Source organism: Chaetodon trifascialis, chromosome 9, assembly GCF_039877785.1.
Source record: "Chaetodon trifascialis isolate fChaTrf1 chromosome 9, fChaTrf1.hap1, whole genome shotgun sequence".
Classification (NCBI taxonomy): Eukaryota; Metazoa; Chordata; class Actinopteri; order Chaetodontiformes; family Chaetodontidae; genus Chaetodon; species Chaetodon trifascialis.
Window position 1 is genome coordinate 5,221,786 of NC_092064.1, and position 11,618 is coordinate 5,233,403.

Sequence of the window (11,618 nt, forward strand, 5' to 3'; positions counted from 1 at the left end):
TTATTTCTCACTGTGAGGCTCATTCGTCAGTTTAGCCTGTGGGCTGGGTTTCAGAGCTGATCCTATCTCCACTGCTTTCACTACACTTCAAGGGCTTTGGCTGCTATTGCCCTGAGTAGCTTCACTCCACTCCACTTGGGGTGTGGGTGACTCGTTAGTGGATCCCCTGAGATGTGTGAATTCATGTTCACATCTGCATTTGAACAAGTGACATTCCATTTCTAATTATGCTATTATTGCTTTTAAGGGCCACATTGGAAAAGGCTAAAGTCCTCTAACTCTAAACATGTCAAGTCAGATTGCATCTCGCTGTGCGCATAACAGGAGAAGGTGCCTGAGGCCTTTCACAGAGGCCACTATGGTACACACGCTTTCCTCTAGAGGTCCCCAGGGCTTAACCTGCTGGCATGTCGCCAGGTTCAGGAAAAGTCTTAGAGAACAGAAACAGTAACTATGTTTGTTCAGCTAGATTTTCCTCATAGACTACAGTTACATATCAATGAAGAGGGTGGGTTGTACTTGTTAAATGAGGCAGGAGGAGATGGGGCAGACTCAGTTGGTAGGTATTAAATTTCCCTTTAAGCATTGTGTCTCACCGTTCATGGCTTCCCAAGAAGTTCACGTTTGGCAAGGCCCCAACACGCAAATCTGGCATTATGATGATTGCACTCATGATAATATAGCCACAAGCAGCAATGTGCTTGTCTAAGGAGAGGGAAAATGCCATTACACATTTATTTTGTTCAAATATTTCATCCATCTCTTTTTCAGACGAGCAAATATTACCTCTCGGTTTAGATATTATTTATTTTCCATATGCTGAATATGCCCTGTTTTTTGGCCTTATTTAAATAGTTGTGGGCATTTTTTGCAGCTATTGACCCTAAATATTCTCATCAGACACTCATCTTTCTGTCTGCAGCTTCCCCAGAAGTTAAAAATGATAACTATACTTTGGCATCATGTTTTTAAACTCAAAACGTCATGCAAACAACAATTCATTAAACTGAAGGGATTTAAACAGGGAGACAGAGACACAGAGAAACTACTCCATTTTTTATTGACATTTTTGGATTGACCACATAAAACCGAGGCAGCAATCACATAAACTCTATTAGTAAAGTCACTTGTTCAATTAAATGGAAGAAATAGGCAAGAAAACATTAAAATAACTATATTCAAAAAGGTGCACTCAAAATCTGTTTTCTGATCCAACACAAAGAGGAAGTGCATCACAGATACAGACAATAAATCAACACTTCAAGAACGTAAGTGTCCTAAACATCCCTGGTGTGACCTTACAGTGTACCTACATTATAACATGTTACACAGTGGCAACCTCAGGCACAAACTTTAATGCAAAAGTTAAAGGACGAGAGAAGAAAAATACTGAAACTGATATAAAGAATGGGGGTTGCCATAAAAACTTCAGTCTCTTCAAGGAGTGCCCTAGTTTCAAGATCTGTGGGAACCAATGACATGAACTGTGAGCTGCTCAGCAGAAAGGTTGCTTTCTGTCACTTTAATCATTAATCATTTGATGCAGCGTCCTTTGCGCTGCAACACTCTTTATGTCATAGTGTGGCAGCTGGTGTACATTCAGCATATTTTGATGACTTGATCTGCAGAGCTGTGCTGCTCAGGGCACTAAACATGACCATGTCCTCTGTGTTTTCTATGAGAAGTGGTGAGGTGGGAAGAACTCCGCAACTTCAAAGTCCTTTCTGTGTTGCCTCTCATGGGCCATGTTGGGTGTCATATGGTATGTGGGTGTGTGTGTTTGTGTGTGATGGCATTTCTGAATAAACTCGTATTCAAAACACTGTGCCGGCATTAAAGAAGGCGAGAGTCAAACGAAGGAATGTGATTGTAGGTAGCAGTCGTTATAGCAGGTAGTTGGCTAGAGGGGGTGAAAGTAGCTGAAAGTGAAGTGATTGGGGGGAAGGAGTGATTTGTGTGTGTGTGTGTGTGTGTGTGTGTGTGTGTGTGTGTGTGTGTGTGTGTGTGTGTGTGTGTGTGTGTGTGTGTGTGTGTGTGTGTTTGGATGCATGCGTGCCAGGCTCCAGTGCTGTTTGGTCTTGACCTGTGTATACATGCCAAGCCTTAAAGGCCTGAAACACGCCTGGACCTGCAGAGAACATAAATCAGCTCTCGAGGCTGTGGCTTCACTTTCACCTTTCACTAAATGACTCTCTCTCTGTCTCTCTCTGTCCCTCTGTCTCTCTCTCTCTCCCTCACTCTCTCTCTCTGGGAGGACAGCGCTGGCTGTGCCGATCCCATGCAGAGGATCCAGAGTTGAGCTGAGAGGGCCCGAAACAAACAGAGAGGAAAAAGCTGCAAAGTGCTTGCACAGCTGCTATTGTTGAATAAGTGGCAAATGGAATAAGAGGGGAAGAAAGACTCCCCAGCAGCCAGTCTTAGTGTTCTGTCATCACAGCCTTGGTCTTATTGTATGTTCATCTTAACATAACAAGTTGAGATGTAAGCCAGCGCTCAGTGCAGTGTAAAAACTATATCAGCTCAAAGAACAATATGAAACAAATCCGGAAAGTCCCTTCAGAATATTGTTTAGGTTAATAATTACCTCCCATGCAGTGAAACTACTTGTATATAGTGAGATATTCAAATCTGATTGCTAATTTTTGATGGAAGGTCCTTCAATCATTCATGAACTGTTCTCTTTCTGTTTTAAGTTGATGCATAGCGGGACAAAAAGCAGCATATAATAATGCATCAATGTAGAAAAAAAAAAGTATTACAGAAAATGTGGATTCTGCTAGGAGCAGGTGAGTTTTAAATCAAATCAAACTTTATTTATATAACACAAAGTGCTTTACAACAGTTAAAAACATTATAAAGGAAAACAAAAAACAGAGAAAACCCATCCCTCACACCCTCCGTATGTACACACACACACACACACACACACACACACACACACACACACACACACACAGATCAAATCAAATACAGGGAGGTTATCTTATAGTGATCTCATAAAATAATGCATGTGGTTGAAGATTGAACTCCCCAATAATGTATAATTATAATGACATTATATTAAATATAAATTATATATAAAAATGTATGGAACATTGTCGAAAGTAGCTCCAACTTGACCAGACACGACACTTAAATGCTACTTGCACATTCATTTGTGATAATTACAAACCCATTTTAGTAGCTTGGTACATTTCATTACTACTTAGCTACAGTTACTGAAGTAACATTTTAATTTCAGGTGTTTACTCTCTGGTTTTGCCACTTTTGCAACAGTCAAGTATCAGAATACATCATCCAGCACTGGTCCTGGTCCTGACTCTGCGACCAGGTGTCCAAACCAGCTCAACAGGCTGCTGTCAGTGTGGAGGTGCAGCAGGAGGATCACCAAGCTCTGTTCAACTATATATATATAAAATACTGTTCATTGAAAAATCTAAAGTAACAAGATTCATACATAAACCAGAACATCTAATACAAAAATGATCTTAAAAAAGGAAAAACACCATAATCTCTTGAAGCCACTGAGACATCCCTCAGTATGGCAGCCATATCCAGGAAGTTATGGAACTTCCCTTTTTGGTTTCTAAGTAGGGGCATTTGTGACTGTGCCAGGTGCTTTTACACCTTATCTTAGCTAAACATCAGCTTCCCTCAGAACTGCCCTGGCCAGGTAATCACTCACATCCATGGAGCAGACAGACAGGTTGCCCTCATACTGCATCGACTTGTCCCACTATCTTATTATTAAAGAGGAAAATTGAACTTGGGGAAAACTTTTACCACACCATTCATCACTATCATATAAAAGTCAATGATTTGCAGATTGTATCAGGTCACGTGAGCGCAGGCTGGCAGCACAGCTTTGACCTTAATATGGCTGAGTAATGGATCAAAAATGTATCTGGTTGTGACTAATTACGTACAAAATAATGAGTCCTGTTAGAGTGACTCACAGCTCAGTGGTGGGTGTCTTATCATTAGTGTAGAGGGAGTAAGAAGTTTGGGCTTACACTCACACTGACTGATTCATATCTCCCAACCTGTGGTTATTGTCAGATATTCTTCATAGAATTACTGGTATAAGACCAGAAACTTACATACATCACGGTGGCCCTGTTTTCCACTGAAAGTTCCATCCGCAGATATTTGAACTTTGAATGTCTGCTTGTGTGCTGTTATTTTTCTAAATATGTTTCCGGGTTAAATATTTAGAGATTAGACATTGTGTAACCGCTTTGGCTACATCTCAGAACTAAAGAATGACAAACCCCTTTTTCCTTAACGTTTTGTGATAGCAGTCACCATGATGGCTTAATACACAATGAACAGAGAGAGAGACAGACAGAAAGACACACACCATATCATGCAGTTCATAATATTTGAGACTGCAAAGTTGCACGCACTGTTCCCTTTTACCATTGAGGCATGTTACACATTTGTTTGACTATTATCAGTCATAACTTGTGTTGAGTTGCGAGGTGGGGATGTCCTCAGAGGCAAACCCTCTATTTAATAGTAAGTCTATTTAAATGTTTCTATCTACACACACAGAAAGAAAGAAAGAAAGAAAGAAAGAAAGAAAGAAAGAAAGAAAGAAAGAAAGAAAGAAAGAAAGAAAGAAAGAAAGAAAGAAAGAAAGCAGCAGCTCTTTGCTGGAATGCCAAAGTAAAACTGTGAAAATTATAAATAAAAGAATATCAGCATAACTTACCGGAGCCTCAACAATGTACCCAAAAATATAAAAACATACCTTCACGAGGTAGTCGCAGCTGTGAAGGGGTGTACCCATTCTTATACACTACTGCCACCTTGTGGTGAGATTTCATAGTTACATGTCATGCAAACATAAACCTTGTAAGAGCTTCTACAACACTAGATGGCGCCAGAGAGCTTGACACAGCCTGTTTGCACCCTCTCCAAAACACAATGCATCACTTAAAATGAAGTTTGACAAGAAAGTGATGCAAGAGAGGCTAAAAGTCTGGTTGTAGCAGCCAGTGGAGACATCATGTTATGGTGGGTGATAGGTCTCACGTGATCAGTGCAGCAAAAAGCAGTTTGGAGCTGAATTAAAAGCCAGAGTTTATCCCCCAATAAAATAAAGACTTTCAAACAGAATTTTTAGAGTGGGGATCCTCTGTTTTCATTTCCACTTTTCATCATCAGGTGCTCAGACTTGCATCCTCCGCTCTGTTTTGTGCTGCCTCTCCACAGGCTTTATATTATGGGCAGTGCTCTTTTTGAGAAAGTGCAAATTACCTCTGGCAGAGCTTTATTTATAGGTACATTTCTTAGCCAGAGAAAATCTCAGTTTCCATAAAGATTAAAAGGAAAAATAATATGATAAATAAATAAACAATAATGTTACTTTGCTGTGATTTAGACTTCCACTTGGACTAATCATGTGATCTGAGGATTGATATGAGGGTTTTATTCCATTACAGCAGTCAGTGTCATATGCTGTTAAAGCAAGCCTTTGCAGGCCTGGTTTTGCTTAGTAGCCTGTTGTTTTTGCACCGCTTTTGAATACTCAGAAGCTGATTTTGACACCAAAACATCTCTTCTCTCCTCCTGGTTATTGTTTGTGTGCTCCTTTTTCAGTCAGCCTACAGTCTTAATTTATAGAGGATCAACTTCTGCAAAGCACAAAGTTAACATCATCCAGTTTTAGCTTCTCTTATGGTTAAGTATAAGTCTTATGCATCATAGTACAACTACATTTGATCATTTGTTTGATGAAATTTTCTGTTCTAAAATCCTATGATAATCCTATATGAACAAGACCTCTTTGACAGCAGAGTATTTGACTTGTTATAGTAGAAAAAGCACCAGTATTACGAATGACATTAAGTGGCTTGTTCTATTCAGGTGTTCCAGTAAGCCATGGCAGCATGTTGGCAGGAGCCAGAAAATAAAGCAGCTAGATGGAATTCAGACGTCATGTGTTTTATTATTCACACCTGTGCTTTTCTTACTGCCACAGGTCAAAATGCCGTATGTGGATCTTAACAGCTCCTTACATTGCATCAAAGTCATTTGTTTTAACTATACAGAGCTGGACCATCTTCTCTTCTAAACTGTTTCCTTTGACAGCCTGAGAGGTATGTCATTACTAATAATACAAAGGGACATTTTAAGTCTGTGAAATAAAAAGTATCAGCAATAAGCTTTCTGGTCTGACACAAATGCCACTGACTGCTGTTGTCATCGTTTACTGTGCTTGTTAAGATCTTACATAAAAAAAATTCATGTATGATACACTCATAAAATACAACAATATTTCTTCCTCTCACGATCATTTTCTCCATATCAGCCCTGACAGCCACGTGAAATATGACTGAACAATGTCTCTGAAAACATGCAGAATAAAAGAAAAACCATAAGAAGAGTCCATAACTAAATAGCGCCTCCTGTCTCTCTCCAGCTGCACTATGAAATAAAGGCAAGACAAAGACAAAGAAAAAAGAATGCCTCTAAACCACGATGCATCTATTATTATTAGTCTGTAACCGTTTCAACTTAATTAGACTTCACCAGTCATTGTTGGTACACTGACTCCATTCATGTCTCCCTCTGTGAAGGACTTCACCGCCACGCTGATTATGCCTTTATTTCTCCAGAAGAAGTCATACATAATGGATGTCATTTTCTTTGTCGTTCTGTCAGGTAGTGCAGGCTGAATGCCGAGTATGTTCATCATGATAAGTATTCTGCTCTCCACAACAGGACTCATCCAGCAAACAAATGATCTCTCTGTAAGCAATTATTCAACATATTTGGAGTTTTGCTTTGAATACACTCACTGAGCCTGTTTTCTGGGACTTAAGTAGGCTACACAGGGGACAGAGTGGTTGAGTGGTGTCAATCAATAACCAAAGACAATCTTTCTGACAAAAAGAGTCATTTTATTTTCAATTTCCAACAAAATTTAGAACACATTTGGCTGAGGTGGAAAAGTTTCTGCATCGATAAGAATTAAATACAAGAAAGTTCAATGGAAACTTGGCTTACGTTACTCTGGAGGAAACAGTGCACTCTCCGCTCCCTGCACATGCACAGCGTCAGGCATACGACAGGGTAAGTCACAGTCTGCTGCAATCAAGCACTCATTTCAACAAAGAGTGGCAATGACTCTTCTCCTCATCTTGCATAGAGGTGAATTTCTCTATGCCACTGCTGACTACAGAGCCCAATTCACTCAGCTCCTGGGACTCACCCATCTATTAGTCACACATTCTGCAGCTGGCAAAAGTGGAGATTTGGGCAGTGGGAGAAAGCACAATCTTCACCAGAAGATTGTCTGGGTCATTTTTGCAAAGCAAACAAAGATCAGTGTTGTTTTTTTCTACAATGACCTGCCAACGTTGATTTCCCATCTCTGTGACTGACAGGTGGGCAAGCAGTGTCTTAAAATCCTGACTGTGTCTGGCTTGAATCTGAGGTTATCTCTTCCTCTGGCTGGACAGGTTGCTGAGGAAATGATATGAACTCAGATGTTAATCTTCTACCCTCTGCCTCCACTGAGAACACTCTCCAGGAGGTACACAGGAGGAATTTGCCAGGTCCCCATAAAATCAGGATGTATGTACATTCTGCATTTTAAACTGTCATTTTGTGGAGTGTGCACAGCAGAGGATTTACTTCCGTAGATCCACATGTGTTTGGAGACCCCATGAGGAGAGCTAGTCGACAGGGTTCACTGGAAGTTGGCTGCTATCCTCACATGGGCAAACCATTACCTTTGTCCTATGAAGGCTTGGCATCTTCCTGGTCAACATCCCATCAATACTCACCTGTGTCTCCTGTTTTCGTCCAGTAGAGAGTGATAACCTATATGTAACTCAGCTCTGTGAGTGCCAGTCCACAGATACATTTCAACATGTCAAAAGCAGACTTGGAGGAAATTTGGATTTGTCACACATGAAGACTAAACCCCCAAATAGTTATTAACAAACACTACACTACCTCTCTGCTACGCTGAGCTTTCCAGCATCTTTTGACACATTGTTCTGGTTTTATGGACTGCAGCTTTATTGTTTTGATACCCTCTCTGCTCTCATGAGCATTGTTTTCAGATGCAGCAGGCAGCTGTTTTCAGCAAAGAAGCTCTAAAGTGTTGCACAGTATATGTTTACGCCAGAGACCATGATGTGGTATTTATGCTCCACGTGCTTTCCTCCTCAGTATTCTCCAAACTTCCAAACTCCAAACAAAACATTCTGCGAAGAACAAAGACGTCAACAAGTGTCACCCGATGAACGCCATAGACAAAACATGGCTGCACACTCTGTTAACAGCTCCTCAGTGCTGAGGAAGATTTGTTATTAATTAACAACTCAACTTTAATTATGCACACTTTATCACCATCATACAATCCCTGTAAAGACAGAAGTCAAGTATTTGGAACAACAAATGTATTCCGATATCATTTACAAAATATCATTTACTCTCATGTAGATTACCCTAGAATATCCTGTTTTTGAAGCATTTGAAAAGAACGTGGCCAGCTTTTTAAAATCCTTGAGACATGTTAATAGTAAAAAGTCAGTCATTCGTTTATTTCTTAAATGAACATATTTGCTTTTATCAGCCTTTGTGGCAGTTGTGCTAAGTGCATGACCACGCACTGCAACGACTTGCAGGGCCTGCAGGCTCAACACGACAGCATAAACAAAGCTTAACGGTGGCACAGTGGAACAAGTGGTAAAAGGGGCCTTTCTGTGTGGAGTTTGCATGTTCTCCCCGTCTTCACCTGGGGTTTCCTCCTTAAAAAAAAACACTAAAAACATGCAAGAAGATCACCACCTGACCAATTGTGGCAAACAGAGTTGAGTCCCCGGGCGCCGCTGTCGGCTGGCAGCCCACCGCTCCTGGTCTGTCGCGGAGGAAGGGCGGACGAAGGATGGGCAAATGAAATAATAATTTCACCTTAAGCATGACATGTGCGTGTTGTGTGTGTTGCTGTGTTCACCGATGCATGGCATGTGTGGTGATCAATAAAGTGTGGATTATCTTATTTTGTCTTCATACTATGCAATCTGCCCAGCACCAGACAGCAGACAGACAACGTTAGTGGCTAGCCGGTGAACATAGTGGAGCATGTAACAGGTGGCACGGTGGCTCGGTGGTAACACTGTCGCCTCACAGCTAGAAGGTCCCCGGGTTTCCTGTTTTCCAATCCCGCTGTGGGCGCAGGGGGCATGTCCTCCACCATGCCTTGGTGCCTGCTGCTTGAGGCCTTTCTGTGTGGAGTTCTCCCCAGGTATCCTACATAAAAATACCCCCTCTAAAAACATGCAAGAAGATCACCACCTGACCAATGGTGACAAATGAGAGATGGGTCCCCGGGCACTGGTCGACTGGTCTGCCGTGGAGGAAGGACTCCCCATGGATGGGTTAAAAAGTGGGAAAGAATTTCACAATTGCATGGCGTGTACAGTTTCCCTCCTCAACTATGCATGTTGTGTGTAATGTGACGAATAAAGGAATTCTTAAACAGCTAAAAAGCCACATGTTTTCTCAAAGAGTTGGCGGAGACCAAAACACTGATAAAATGAAAAGCATGAGTGCAATGTCAACTGCTGTAGGTAGTCAGGCAACTGGTTATTAAACAAAATCATTATATAAACCTCATAGGTTAATGCCGTGACTACAGTAATGCTATTATTATTATAATAATACACAATGTCTCATCTCAGCTTCATTGTGCTCAAGTGACAAAAAATATAAAATTGTGCATACACATTAGACAGCCTTGCCCCTCCCCACCGCAGCAAGACGACACCAAACAGGACAGCGAATTGTGGCATCCACAATATTCCACCACATGGTTTCAGGAAGGTTGGCGTTATGCTGTAGTTGTAGCATATGTCTCAGTGCCTCTAAGCCAAATGTCAGACGTCACCCCATTTAAGAGGTCCCAGTAAGCAGCTTGGATTTCTCCCCTGTTTTCCATGCACAAAGGCTCTGTCAATGGAACAAAATCACACTTTCAAAATTCCAACAAAGCATCAAAGTCTGAGACAGCTCACCTTGAAAAATATTCAGCGGGGAGCTGGCTCTTGAGGGGTGCAGTTGACGTAACAGTTGACATGAGTGTAAGTAAGAGTTGACAATCAGAGCTATTTTCCTCATTTTTTCCATCTTATTACACAACAGGGCCGCTTAGTCAATACTGTGGTAGACAAAGAAACTGTCTCAGATGGCCTCTACCTTTTCTCTTTTTAACAGGCCTGCTTTCATCTCCTTTAAGCCTCTTTGTAGAGAGCAGTGGTGGTGAGGTTGGGGAGGAAAACAAAAGCTTTTGGGATGCACCCAAGTGTTGTAAAACATGTAAAAGTTTTGAGGAACTGCCTGCAGCTTGCCAGAGTGTGATTCAGATTGAGTTCCACTCCAATGAGTTGCTCAAGACTTCTGATCAGGGTCAAATGCATTATCACTCCACCTGAAGGTTTCTTCAGTCGCTAGTGTTACGTATTGTGGCACGCTGTCCAAGTTGTTCAGTAACACGATATGATGTGACGCATACACTTAAAGTGAACTTGACACAGCACAGTGGTGGTGGCAGACAAAGATACTGCTAATTTCAGGCTTGTTATACTTAGAGCTCTGATTAAGTATTAACTCATATGGGTGAATCTAGGATACTCAGTGCACTACTCAAGGCAGCCTGCAAACTGTGCCTCTGGGAGTTTTGCAAGATGTATTGTTGGAGATTAAAGCTTAGCTGCTGATAATGGCCACTTGTTTAGCATACTGGTGCAAATCAGTCTCTGGATCATTTTTACTCATTGCTATCTCACACTATAGATACTCTGTGGAATTAATGCATCACTACAAACAGGAACAAGACTGCAAAAGTTTCAGAATAACTTGCTTACCCACAAGCGATTTTGCATGTTCTGGCCCATTTACTATAAATCACATACAAATATATTGTTACGTCAACCCTCTCCCATAAACACAAATATGTTTCTATGCCAGCACTATGGGTGGAAAAGTCTATCATTCATTCAGTCTGTTCACTGAGTTGGTCCAACACTTTGGTCTTGACAGAAATAGCTCAGTAACTATTGGATAAATTCCCATGAAATTATTCACGGTCCTCAGGGGAGGATTCGTAATGACTTTGGGGATCCACTGATTTTTCCTCTATCACCACCATGTCATTTGTGGTACTGAGGGAAAAACCCTGACAACAATTGGATAGATTGGCATTTAATATATACATTCACTGATAAGTTGATTAAAAAAGAAAAAAAAAACTGCATCTTTTGACATTTTAACGCATTAGCTGACCTTTCTCGAATCTAATGAAAAGACAAACAGACTGCTGTTGGCCGGGTTGATGAGGTGTAAACACATATTCTACATTACAGAAATGCAGAAAAACTTCATTAAAGTAGTTTCTGTCAGTCCCCTGAAAAAATGCTATCATATGCTGTATATCTGTACAGTATGCATTAAGATTAACTGCTGTCTGTACTGTGGGAAACTATTCAAATAGGTTGACAGCTCAGAGTTGTTGATCCAGATCAGAGTGTGTCGCAACTCTTATTCAAGTGGTCACATCAATGTCTGCGTCATTTTGTGTCAGGAGCAACATTCTCTATTCA